Source organism: Dipodomys merriami, unplaced genomic scaffold (assembly GCF_024711535.1).
Source record: "Dipodomys merriami isolate MVZ:Mamm:240054 unplaced genomic scaffold, mDipMer1.0.p SCAF_1, whole genome shotgun sequence".
In the NCBI taxonomy this organism is placed as follows: Eukaryota; Metazoa; Chordata; class Mammalia; order Rodentia; family Heteromyidae; genus Dipodomys; species Dipodomys merriami.
Genome location: NW_027202270.1, coordinates 79,800,483 through 79,813,794, shown reverse-complemented (window position 1 = coordinate 79,813,794; position 13,312 = coordinate 79,800,483). Strand labels below are relative to the sequence as shown.

Here is a 13,312-nt window from a genome sequence, read left to right as displayed (position 1 = left end):
ATGTACCCTTCATATCACATATCAAATTTCTGAGTACTGTAGAATCTGCCATCCAGTAGACACTAAGTGAATGTCCATAACTCACAGAAGGGGGACTGTTGGAAAGAGGAGTCACCCTCAACGAAGGAGACCCTGGCCATGACCTAGATAAATTAGAGATGGCAACTTCTTGAACCCTGAAGTAGCTACATGAATTGCTAAAAATTTAATAAGTAGCCATGCCAAAACTGCTGACACTCAAGCAGGTCAGATCATGAGGTACCTGGATACCATGATGGCCTCACAGAAGCACAACAGACTACCACTAGTGAGCCCCAGAATTAAGAAACAATAAATCCAGTCTTCACTAGTCAACACCACTCAGACACTTTACTTTGCCAATATGTGACAGACACAGTTTGAACACTTAGGCTTTAAAACCTCCTATAGCCCCATAATGACATAGATCAAAGTGCATTATACTCATAAATTGTCATGTTGAGTTGAAACACTTTTGTACTTGAAGACCAAAACCAATCAAACAAATAACAAACTCCTACCTCCTTCCTCTTCTCCAAAATCTCACAAACTATGGCAGTAAAATTTTACTACTTAGTCTCAATCTTCAGTCTCTAATTGTGTGTGTGAGTGTGTGTGTGTGTGTATGTGTGTGTGCGTGCGTGCGCGTGCGTGCGTGTGTGTCTATGTGTGTCCGAGTGTGAAACTAGGGTTTAAACTCAGTGCCTTATGTTTGACTTTGGAGATGTCACAGTCCTTCCAATAGGCTTTATTTTTTTTCTTTAAAAGTGCATGGGGAAAATTCATGCCTGAGCCTTGACAAAACACACATGGCAGTTATTCCTCTAGAAGAAAAAAAAAGAGAGCCCCTGTGTACAGGTCATGACAGCCACTGATGCTCTGCATAAAGGAGAGAACAATGCTGCTAGAACGACTACCAAAGAGAAAAGTTGCTTCAACAGGGCAGTCACAGTCTTGTGGTAACTGTGGCTCAATTTGAACAAAGCTGAGCTCAGTATATGCATTAGCCAAATACTGGATTGGAGACCAGAGATGGGAAGATAGTTGAACATGGTCCTTATCCTAAGGACTTCAAAGCCTGGTGGGAAAGGATGAATGAAACATCATGCTAATGGTGGCTGCTAAGAAGGACCCAAGATAGAAAGTATTTTGCTTGATCTAAGAGAAGGGGATGAATCAGCTCTAGGGCATAATGTAAGATGCTTTACACAGGCAGAATACTGGTTCTAATTTAGATCTTTGAGTTGCTTCCAGCTTGCAGGTATTATGCAAAAAATGAAATAAATTATAATTATATAGTATATTCTATAAACCATATATAAATATAAAATGTATAAATTGCAAGTAAATAATATATTTAATGGAGTTTATTGACATCTTTGATTTGTCCTAATTCTTTTATTTTTGCTTAGTTTATTCATAACTGCGTTTTATAAATATTTATTCATGTATTATATATACATGTATATGCATGTGTGTGATGTATATCTGCATACACATATATGCATATGTGTATATATATATATATATACATATGTGTGTACATATGTATTAAATACTGTACTTTCTTTTGTGGTATGTGCTCCTGCTTCTCTAGCTTAGGTTCAAGCACTTTCTTCTGTTATGCATCATAGATATGAATGGTGGTTTCTTCTGCAAAAGTTGCAATCTGGGCCAGCATGTGATATGTAGTAGAATAATACACTGTGCTGTGATATTTTGATTAATGATGGACTATACATACTGGTTGCTGCTTCATATATTCTAGAAGTGTATAGCTATGTTCTAGATCTATGTAACTACATTCTATTCCATTTGCATAATGGCAATATTATCAGAATACACATTTGTTACAATGTACTTCTATTGTTAAATGACACATGTACACATACACATACACACACATTTTTCCTTAACTTCAATAGTACTTTTCTTTCTTCTCTAAGGCTTCTATTTTTATTCCATTCTCTATGTTCTTCTTCATGCTTATCTTTATTGTTTTTTTTATTTATTTATTGTTGCTTTGGTCTGCTTCTGTTTCTGTTTTTTATTTGGTTTTGCTATGTAGCCCAGGCTGGTCTAGAACTCCTGATCCTCCAGCCTTAGCTTCTGAGTGCTATGCTTATAGGTAGGCACTACCATACTTGGCTCTTATTTGTCTTATAGTTTTCCAGCATCAATTAGCTTGAGAGCCAGCAATGTGCATGTGGACACCTGGGAATGAGAGCGCAGGTGAAGCCCAGCATTAAGCTCCTGTTCCTATTTTCAAAGCTCTTTGTGATTCAGCAACTTGCAAATGCATTTACACTTTGCAAAATGCTGTTGTCTTTACTTAGCGGAGATGCTCTCTGCTCCCTCCACTTTGCTCTTTTGCTAGCTCTTAGGAGCACTCTCTCTTAATAAGGGATTTGCTGCAGCTATCTATTTCAATTTTGCCTCTGTTGGCTGTCTCTGAGTTACACTGGTCCAGGGAGAAGGGATTTATTTTGCTCACCTTTTACCAGAACCACAGTGTCACCTGAGAAAGTCTCACTGACTCAGCCAAAGACTATTTTCTGTGTTGTTCCAGTAATCCCTCTCCTCAGCTTCTGAAAGTAAATAGCGGAAATTCACCTATTCATCATTCCAGAGCCAGTTTTTGGGTGGTGGAACAGCTCTAGTGGATGCTTACATCACATTCTCTCTATCACACAGGCCACAAAACACTTTGCAAAGTGTAATACATTATATAAAGAGGGTATTATTGTACTTGTGCTTGGAAACAGCAGCCCATTAAAGAAAAAGTCTTCCTGTGTACATCTTACCTATCCCTTATTCCTGCTCCACCATTTATAGGAATGACTTTGGGCTAACGTGTTTCTTTACCTTGAAGTCTTTAAAAGAATAGCACATGATTATAGTGGGGAACAGAGGAGTAGATATATAGATATAGTTACAGATACAGATACATATTTAGATATAGATATAAACACATATACAGATATAGATACAGATACAGATATAGATATAGACATAGATAAATGGGCCAGACATGTTGGCACATACTTGTAATCCCAGCACTTAAGAGGTAAGGCAGAAGGATGGCAAGTTTAGGGCCAGCCTGGGATAAATATTAGCAAGACTCTGTTTCAAAAAGAAAAATCAAATTTGAGAACTGGGATAGTCATTAATTAATCCTGAATATATACCACTGCCTCTGGCTCTCATCATTTGGAAATACCTTCAAATTTACTCATTGGGGCTAAAACATACAACTAATTTACAATAAACAAGACCCAATTCTGTCAAGTCAACTGGCCTCTAAAAGTAACTTTCAATTTTCCCCAATTTTTCTTTTAGCAAAATTATTATTACATAATAACTTTCCTTAGTATCCTTTTCCTAATTGTTCTGAGAACACTCACTGTACCTGCAGCATTCTAATAGTAGGTATATGGCACAAAATCAGACACTAATACTGAGAATGATAAATAAAGGAAATTGTGTCAATGAAAATGTTAGTTTTATTTGAGTCATACCAAATTGTATATCATATTGTGATTAAAACTAGATAAGCAGGTAGGCCTTAGTTTCTCCCACTTGTAATTCTAAGTACTCAGTAGTGCTGAGATCTGGAGGATGGGGGTCCAAAGCTAGCCTGAGCTTTGAATGCAGATTTCTAAAATAACCAGGAAAATACTAGCCTGGAAGCGTGGCTCAGCTGATAGATTTTTTTTTAAATCACACATAATCCCCACACACTAAAGTAATTTTCTGTTTCTTCTTATTCTTCCCAATTTTGTCTCCCTCAAATACAAACATAACACACCCAAACAAATGCAGAGCATAATACAATGTGTATATGTAATTTGTTTTTTTTTTCTTTTGTTGATTGCACTGGGCTTGAATTCATGGCCTCATGCTTGCTTGCTTGCTCACCCAGCTAAGTAAAATTTTAGTGTATTTAGTGATAAAGAAAATACAGGCCTTGGATTTCTATCTTCATGCTTTTGAGCTTTCCTTCACTCGTGTTTTCTTGCCTGTCTGTTCCTTTGTGACTTTCACCCCGGCTCTGCTAGTGTGTACTCAAGTGCTTCCATGTTTGAAACTGTACTTCTGTTTATTTATTCCAGCTATAAATTCTGCAGAAGATAAAACAGAGTCAGTAGGGTCACTAATTTCCTTATGTTTTAATTCTCTGAAGTGTCACCTGCAATGCTTAGCCTTGCATCTTTCATTGATGTCTGCCTTCCCTTTATCCCTAAATTCCTTGCACAGATTCCCCAGTCTACAATCTGTCTACGCAAAATTAAAATGAACTTGGGGTCTTGTGCTCTCATTCAGGTTCTTTGCTCATGGCTGGTACTCTACCACTTGAGCAAGCCTTCAGTCCAGCTTTTTTCTGTTAATTGAGTCTTCTGGATTTTTCTACCCAGGCTGACTCAAACTGTGATTCTCAGATCACAGCCTTCTGAGTAGCTAAGATTACTGTCATGAGCCACCAGTATGCAGCTAAAAGAGAGATTTTGATATAATGATTTAAAAAAGTGGTAGAAAGAGAGTAAGTTAGTAGTTTTGGGGCCATCAGTGGGTCTGCAAAAGCTTTTATTTTTAAAGGGAACAAATATATCATAATATTAAGACATTGAAAAGAAAAGTAGTAGATGTACACTAGTTTGTATTTTAGCCATATGTGTATACTATTTCACAATTAAAAATGTCATTGCTACTTCTTATTCCATTTAGCTGGTAATTTTGAAGTTTTTTATGTGTATGTTTGAAATCTTACAGGAAACAACAAATACAGAATTTGTAGACGAGGAGGGAACCTATCCAAACTGCACGGTTGAGATGGGTACCAGTGGCTCATACTTGTAATCCTAGCAACTCAGGAGACTGAGATCTGGAGGATTTGAAGTCATCCCTAGTAGAAGAGTTCACCTTACTTCATTAAAGAAAGGACCAGCAAAAAGCAGAGCTGAAGAGTACCAACCTAGTAAGTCTGAGATCCTGAGTTCAAACCCCCAAATATTTTTTTTAAGTGTGAGGCAAGTTAAGAAGATTATAATTAACAGAACAGGAAGCAAAGTTATAGATACACATAAAAATTCTGACTAAGAGCTAAAGTTAGTTACCTAAGGTTCTAATAGAGAAACTAAAAATAATGAGGCATCCTCTCAGAGAGAGGAGGGGATGAGTGAACTAAGTTCTCATCATCAGAATAGGAAGGAAGTCTGTGGATCAGATAAAGTCTGTTTGATAAATAAAGAAGTGATGATATGACTGTATTATTTAGAGATAGGGAAGTAGCCACCCGGAAGAGTTTTTTTTTAAATTGTAGCTATGAAGAAGTTGAAAGTCAGATCTAGTATATTAAGTGGAAGGCAAAAAGGAGACAGAAAACGAGATGTAGCAGCAAAGTATTCTTTCATAATAAACTCTTCAGCATTATTGGATAGTTTCTGTTATTTTGTTGTAGTGTAATAATGATTCTATATTACTTGGATATTTTTTTCAATAAAAGAACTGAGGTTATAACTCAACAGTAAAGGGTTTGCCTAACATGTATGAGGGCTTTGCCTCAATACTTAGCACAATAAAAAAAATCTGAATGTTTTAATTAGTATATTTAAAATTAGCTTTGATGTATCTTCCTTTTTGTATTTTTTTCCTCCTATTTTTGTTTGTTCTTATTTTAGAAGTGATTTCCCTAGACTTAAACTTGAACATGATTTATTATTCATTGATGAAAAGCTTGTTTCTCAAAGACTGCTAAATAACAAAAAATAAGGCTCTTAGTTAACTGGAATTAGAATATGCCTATAACTAATGCACAGAGACAGAAAACAGAGTTGAGGGTTTGGGAGGGTTTGGAGAAGTTACTAATGCACTGCCATTATTTGTTGAGAGAGTAGATGAAATGTTTTTGGAATTGGACAGTAACAATAGTTTACACATCTTTTGGGTAAACTGAAATCCACCAAATGATGCCCTTAAAGAAATCAATTTTATGTTAAGTGAAATACCTTACTATAAAAAATGCCAATAATCAGGCATCAGTGGGACATGCATGTAATCCTAGTGATTTAAGAGGCTGAGATCTGAGGATCACAGTTCTTAGCTAGACCAGACAGAAAAGTCTGTGAGACTTTTGTCTCCAAGCAACCAGCAAAAAGCTAAAGGGAGGTGTGGTAATAGAGTGATAGAGTGCTAACCTTGAGCAAAAAAAACAGGAGTGGTAGAGTCTGAGTTCAAACCTCAACACTGGCACAAAAAATTGCCTATAAAATATTGCAAAGAGATAAACTAGAATGAGAATGATTTTGGTATACTTGTATGTTTTTTCCTATCATCTGTTTCCCTAAAGTTTTGGCAATGTGATATTACTTTAATAATATAAGAAATATTTTAAATTACTATCATTAGCTCAATGTGTACTACCATATTCATGGGTCTATTTTTTTCCTCTTAATTCCACAACTCCTTTTATTTCCTCATGCAGTATAAAGGGAAAAATTATGCATATTTTAACTTTATTTTTGTAATTTAGGTTTTTTTTAATATTACTGTGTATGTGTGTTTGTGTGTGTGTGTGTGTGTGTGTGTGTGTGTGTGTGTGTGTGTGTGTGTGTGTGTGTGTGTGTGTGCTGGTCCTGGGGCTTGAACTCAAGGCCTGGATGCTTTTCCTGACATTTTGTGCTCAAGAGTAATGCTCTGCCACTTGAGCCACAGTTCTACTTCTGGATTTTCTGCTGATTAATTGGGGATAAGAGTATCACAGACTTTCCTGTATGGGCTGGCTTGAACCATGATCCTCAGATCTCAGCCTCTTGTACAGCTAGGATTACAGATGTAAACCACCAGTGTCTGGCTTATATTACTTTTGTACCATGCTCAAGTTGTATATTGGGTTTTGTTTCCACACTTTTACTATGTTTATGTTTATATTTTTATAATTTGCTCTGTGTGTGTGTGTGTGTGTGTGTATGTGTGTGTGTGTGTGTGTGTGTGTGTGTGTGTGTGTGTGTGTGTGTGTGTGTGTGTGTGTGCTGGTCCTGGGGTTTGAATTCAGGGCCTGCATGCTTTCTCTGAGCTTTCTTTGCTCCAGGTTAGTACTCTACCACTTGAGCCACAGCTTCATTAAACAGATTTTTGGTGGTTAATTCAAGGTAAGAGTCTCACGGGCTTTCCAGCCCAGGCTGGATCTTCAGATCCCAGACTACTGAGTAGATAGGATTACAAACAAAAGTAACTGGTGCCTAGCTGCTTTGTGTGTGTGTGTGTGTGTGTGTGTGTGTGTCTGTGCACATGTGTGTGCACACACATGCACTAGGAATTAAACCTAAAGCTTCACTCAGTGTGTACATACCACTGAGTACTGAGCCACACCTTAGCTCCATAATTTATTTTACATTTATTAAAAATGTTTTGGGGCTGGGAAGGTGGCTCAGTAGTAGAGCACTTGCCTTGCATGCCTGAGGCTCTGGGTTCGATTCCTCAGCACTACATAAGCAAAAAGAAAAAAGCCGGAAGTGGTGCTGTGGCTCAAGTGGTAGAGCGCTAGCCTTGAGCTGAAGAGCTGAGGGATAGCACCAAGGCCCAGAGTTCAGACCCCAGTACCAGAAAACCGTCCCCCCCAAAAAAAGTTTCATTCATTAATTTTTCTGGAATTTATCCTGCTTGATGTATGGTATCAGAAAAATTGACATTAGATTTTATATAAAATTAATGATCATAAATGTATTAATTTTATTTTGTGTGCCAACTTTGTGAAATGCTAAATACATGCAAATTACACATGTATGCACATGCATACATTAGTTTCTTTCAGTGTTAAATTGTTGATTACTAAACCAGTACCATTGTGTTAATTATGTATAGTAGGACATTCTTTTTGTAAGATCTTTCTACAGTAGTAGAAAGAAATTTCACAAATAAGTAAGTGAACTTGCATCCAGTGATGTTAAGTGACTTGCTCAATGCACATACTATTTACAACTAGAATTTAGAAAATAGTATGGTCCCTTAATTTGCCATTTTGTGATTTTACTTAACATTTTTTTATTGAGTACTTATGAAGTATATATCAGAGATGGTCTTAGCTTCTGAGAATCCAGTAATGAAAGAAAAATAAAAATCTGTTTCCTTGTGGAGCCATGAAACTCAGCATTACTCTCCTATCTAAATCAATAAAGCTCTGCTAAATTTCCCCCATTTTTTTTTGTGTTGGTCCTGAAGATTGAACTCAGGGATTGGGAACTGTCCCTGAGGTTTTTCACCCTAGGCTAATGCTCTACCACTTGAGCCACAGCTCCGCTTCTGGCTTTTTAGTGGTCAACTGGCTGTACATGGTCATACTTGCCTGGGTTGACTTCAAACCACAAGCCTCAGATCTCACATTCCTGAGTAGCTAGGATTATAGGCATGAGCCACTGGTACTCAGCTAATTTATCATTTTTAAAAATTATTTTTATATGAAAATGCTAGAAACAGAGAAGTTACAGTTATTTAAGTAAGGCAAAAAGTACATTTCCTTTTGGACGGTGTCACCCCTTTCCTCATTCTCTACCAGTTTTTCTCTCCCATCCCACCTACAAGTTGTGTAGTTCTTTTTCAACTGCTGCATTCATTCATCATTTGTTTCTCCATTTCTGTGCCTCCCCGTACATGCCCAAAGGCATGTAGACAGACAAACAAGATAAAAAGAAAAGAAACAAAAAGAAATGAATGTTAATTATTACCTCAGCAAACTTACAATCTTGCACTTGACATTTTAGAGCCTTGTTTTCTGTACATTTTTTTCAACTCCACAATTCCACAATTTCACTTCTTTTTTTTTTTTAAATGCAAAGCAGAATCTGACCATTTCAGTCAAGTTTGGCTTCTAAAAACTCCTTGCAAGAAGATCCATTATTAAGAAGCTCAGAACTTTATAAGGACAATTAGTCTAGGGAAATCAAGGTTGCCATTGAATAACAAAAATATAAGTTTACATTTATTGAAATAAAATATGAAATAAAACATTTATGATATAAATAAATACAATAACAAATAAAACATTTATTGAAATAAAATATGAAATAAAACATTTATGAAATAAATATAACAACAAAAATAAAATAAAACATTTATTGAAATAAAATATGAAATAAAAATAAAATAAGATGTCTTGCACATATTATCCTTCTAACATTTGGGATGAGCTTTCTAAAAGTTCTCTTTTGGGAAGTTTCATATCATATAACATTCATGATAAGTCTTTTCCTTCTGTTTATTATGATCATTACGTTAGTGGTTTTACAAATACCTGGGATAGTTGAGCTCCGCTATATACTTACAAAATGATTCCTTCAGATGGTCATCTGATAGGAGTTCAATTTGATTTCATATTTGAGTTCTGACACGTGGGCAGAGCTGTTTCAGAGCTAGCTTAATGTATGATTTAGGACAAGTAGGGCATCTTTTCTTTTTTCTTTTTTTGGTCAGTTGTGGGGCTTGAACTCTGGGCCTGGGAGCAGTCCCTCAGCTCTTCAGTTCAAGGCGAATGCTCTACCACTTGAGCCACAGCACCACTTCTGGTTTTCTGGTGGTTGATTGGAGATAAAAGTCTCACGGACTTTCCTTTCCTGCCTGGGCTGGCTTTGAACTGAGATCCGAAGATCTCAGCCTCCTGAGTAGCTAGAATTACAAACATCAGCCACCGGCACTCGGCAGTAGGGCATCTTTTGGTTTCTCCATCCACAGACATATGCAAATTACATTAGCTATGTCTCTGAGTCAATTTTATGCTACAGAGTACTACAGACTGGATCATTTATAAAGAACAGAAATTTATTTCTCCCAGTTTTAAAACTTGGAAGCCAAAGAACATGGAGCCAGCAGGCTTGGAGTTTAAAGAGGGCCTGGTCTCTTCCAGAATAATACCATGGATATTTTCATGTTCCAGAGAGAGGAATTTGTTTCTCACTCAATAGGAAAACACAAGCAGAGAGAACCTCTTCCTACAAGCCTCTATAGCCATATTAACCCAATCATGACATCTCACCACCTTCCAACACTGTTGCACTGAGGATGCAGCTTCTAACACAAGAAACTGGAGGTGACAAAAAGGTTCAAAGCACAGCAAATTGCATCCTAGGATTGCTAGAGAAAAGATAATGGGCCACAATGTGTGATGTTACTAGTCCATTTCTTGGCAGTAGTACATGTTTAAAAAAAGTATTCGTCAGTATTGTCATTGAGATTTCATTATGATTGAGTACAAAGAAGAGTGGATCATGTGTGTGGTATAAGCTGGGATATCTTGAAGATACTGATTGAAAGAAAGATGGGAGGAAAACTAGTGAGTCGGGCCTCTTAGACACTGGAACTCACTTAAAACTGGAAGCATATAGAAATGAGTCAGTGCTCTGAGTCATAGTCTTGCTTCCTTGGCATGTTCAAGGATGTGGTAACTGTGTGACTCAGTATCCTCTCAGCATCCTCCCCGCCCCATGTATGCTGCCGCCATTCCAGTTGGACTCAGTAATGTCTCCACTTTCCCAGGAAGGCCTTTGATCTCTGCTTACCTATGGCTTCTGCTGGTTCATAACTGTTTAATCTTCCTTTTGCTAACTTCAAATTATTCAGAGTCAGTTCCACATCAAGTTTTAGAATAGAATGTCTGCTTGTTTATAATATTCATATTTGAACAGTGATTCTGTGTTAAACCACCTCATAGGTCCAAACCCCTCTAAAAATTGGTAGCTTTAGAGCACAGGTGTGTTCCTGATTCCTGTCAACTGAGGGAAGAATTAGGTATTGTGGGTGAAAAACAGTGGGAGAGGTTTCAGGATATAGGATACCTCTATCTTCTCGGTAGGATTATGGCTTCACAATTTCCTGATTTGTGTATAAGTTACACATTGGTTAAATTATGTCCACTTTCTTTAACAGAGCCAACAAGGCTCACTTTTCCTCTCTCCAATCATAAGAGTTGTTGTTTTTTGGTTTGGGTTTTGTTTTGTTTGTTCAGTACTGGTACTTGAATTCAGGGCCTCAAGTTTTTTCACTCAAAGCCAGAACTCTTCCAACAGAGCCACACTTCCACTTTTACCTTTTCACTGGTCCTTTGACATTAGGAATCTCATGGACTTTCTTTTTACCTGGACTGGCGTAGAACCAGGATCCTCAAATCTCAGCCTCCTGAATATCTAGGATTATAGGTTGAGCCACCAGTATTCTTGGCTGAGATGTATTATTTTTATGATTGATTTTGAAGGGAGGTACTCTATCTTGAACTAATTTATTCAGAACAGGAATTTACAAACTCAGGAGGATCCATGGAATGATTAAAAAATGAATACTCAAGTCTAGTCTTCTCACATAACTTTGTTTTTTAAAGTTTTTTTTCTTTTCTTCCCTGATCCTCTTTAACCTTTAATGATATAGTGTTAGATAATCAAACAGTCTGGGTTTATATAACAGGGAAAAATGTGTGATGTTGCTTGCTATGACTTCTCAGGTCTTCTTTTGAATTTTTTAAGCTGCTCTTGATTTTTTTTTTTTGTCTTATTCCTTTCATCTCAGGGCCATGTTGTTCTCCCATCTATGTTCTTCTGTCTTCCATAGTTAGGATGCTTCATGCTGCTCCTTTCTTATCCTGTACTTTATTTTCCTTCATTGATTTCGCTGGATTCCTCTGCTCCTACTTGTCTCTTGCCTCTTTGTCATTGAGTTCATAAAGTTTTCTCCTTCAGTATTTCAAGAGGAGGATTTCGCTGCAGGAGCAGGTAATCTTTTTCTTTTCTCAACAAAATTTCAAAGGGAAATCATTTGAACTGTTTTTATTCATGTATTAGATTGATTAATTAGGCATCATTGAGGTTTGAATGCTGAACTTTTCACTTGATACACAGATCTTCTACCACTGAACCACACCTGCAACCAGTCCTTTTACTGTGGGTATTTTTGAAACAAGGCCAAGCTATATTACAATCCTCCTTTATATGCATCTTGCTATACCTGAGATTATAAACATGCATAGCCACAGTCAGCTTGTGGAGGTGGGGGTGGGGGAGAGAGGTGTTACAAACTTTTTTTTAACTTAGGCTGCTTCCATATTTGAGGTTACAGGCATTCTTAAAACTCATCTTCTTGTGTTTTTCCCCAATCTTTTCAATGGTCCTCAGCATATCTATTTCTTTTTCACCTAGAATCAGTCAGTTAGTTAATTTGCTTATTTTTTAAAAATGGGCAACCAGGTACTGCCTATGAATTTTTTCAGCTTGCTATAACAAACTACCATGGTCCAGGAGGCTTCAGCTATGAAGTTCATTTTCTTGCAAATCTAGAGATGAGACAGTCAGGGTCAATCTATGACTGCATTAGTTTCTTTTTTGGCCTGATTTTGGCTAACAGGTGTAAAGCTACTGTGTCCTTACGGGATCTTCTCCATTGAGTTTGCGTCCTTGTTTGTACTCTCAAGAGGACATTAGGCATGCAGGATTAAGGCCCACACCAGTAACCTAATTTTACCTTAATTACCTTTTTAAAAGACCCTAACAGAGAATTCTAGTCACCTGGCCAACCTGAGAAGCCGCTGCCCTGGACCCCCCACTTCGCTGCAGACTCCCCCGACCCGGGGACCTGGGACCCCAGGGCTCCAAAGGACGGAACCGGGGCTGAACCAAAGTTGCCAAGGGCCCTTCCGGACTGCGTGGCCATCTCCCAAATCTGGCTAGGCCTATGGGACCAGTGAGGAGTTCCTGAACCTTGATATTCAGAAACTGAAGGATAAAAGAGGGAAATGCTGGACAAAGAGATCTATCAACTAATATCTGAGGGCTACAGAGTGGATTACCTGGATGACCACATTTCCCAGCTCCATGAGTATAATGACATCAAGGATGTAGGACAGATGCTGCTGGGCAAGCTGGCTGTTATCCGAGGTGTCACAACTAAAGAGTTGTATCCAGAATTTGATCTGGACATGAGTGACTGAGTAGTGGCGTCCAGCCTCTTGTCTTCAGCCTACTGGGACAGCAGATGTGCACAGGAAAAGCAGTCAGAGCCCATCCACTTCACATGCAAATTATCCAGAGAAAATGATAGATTCTGTACTAACTTGGATGAACCTCTGAGTGGTGGATATTGCCAATTCCAAGGTTCCTGAAGGGCCACAGTGCTTCTTGTTTCTGGACATGTGTATGCATCTTTTCCATTTTTAAAAATTATTTTGGTGAGGTTTGAACTTGAATCCTTGTGCTCCCACTTGGATTTTTCACTCATGAAAGGCACTCTTCCATTTGAGCCATGCCTCCAGTTCAGGCTTTCT

At 37.7% G+C, this 13,312-nt stretch overlaps 1 pseudogene; it reads left to right on the top strand.

Moving 5' to 3' along the window:
• Nucleotides 1–13,107, top strand: part of LOC138839444 (DNA repair protein SWI5 homolog) — a 47,908-nt pseudogene extending 34,801 nt beyond the window's left edge.
• The last annotated feature ends 205 nt before the right edge of the window (nucleotides 13,108–13,312 follow it).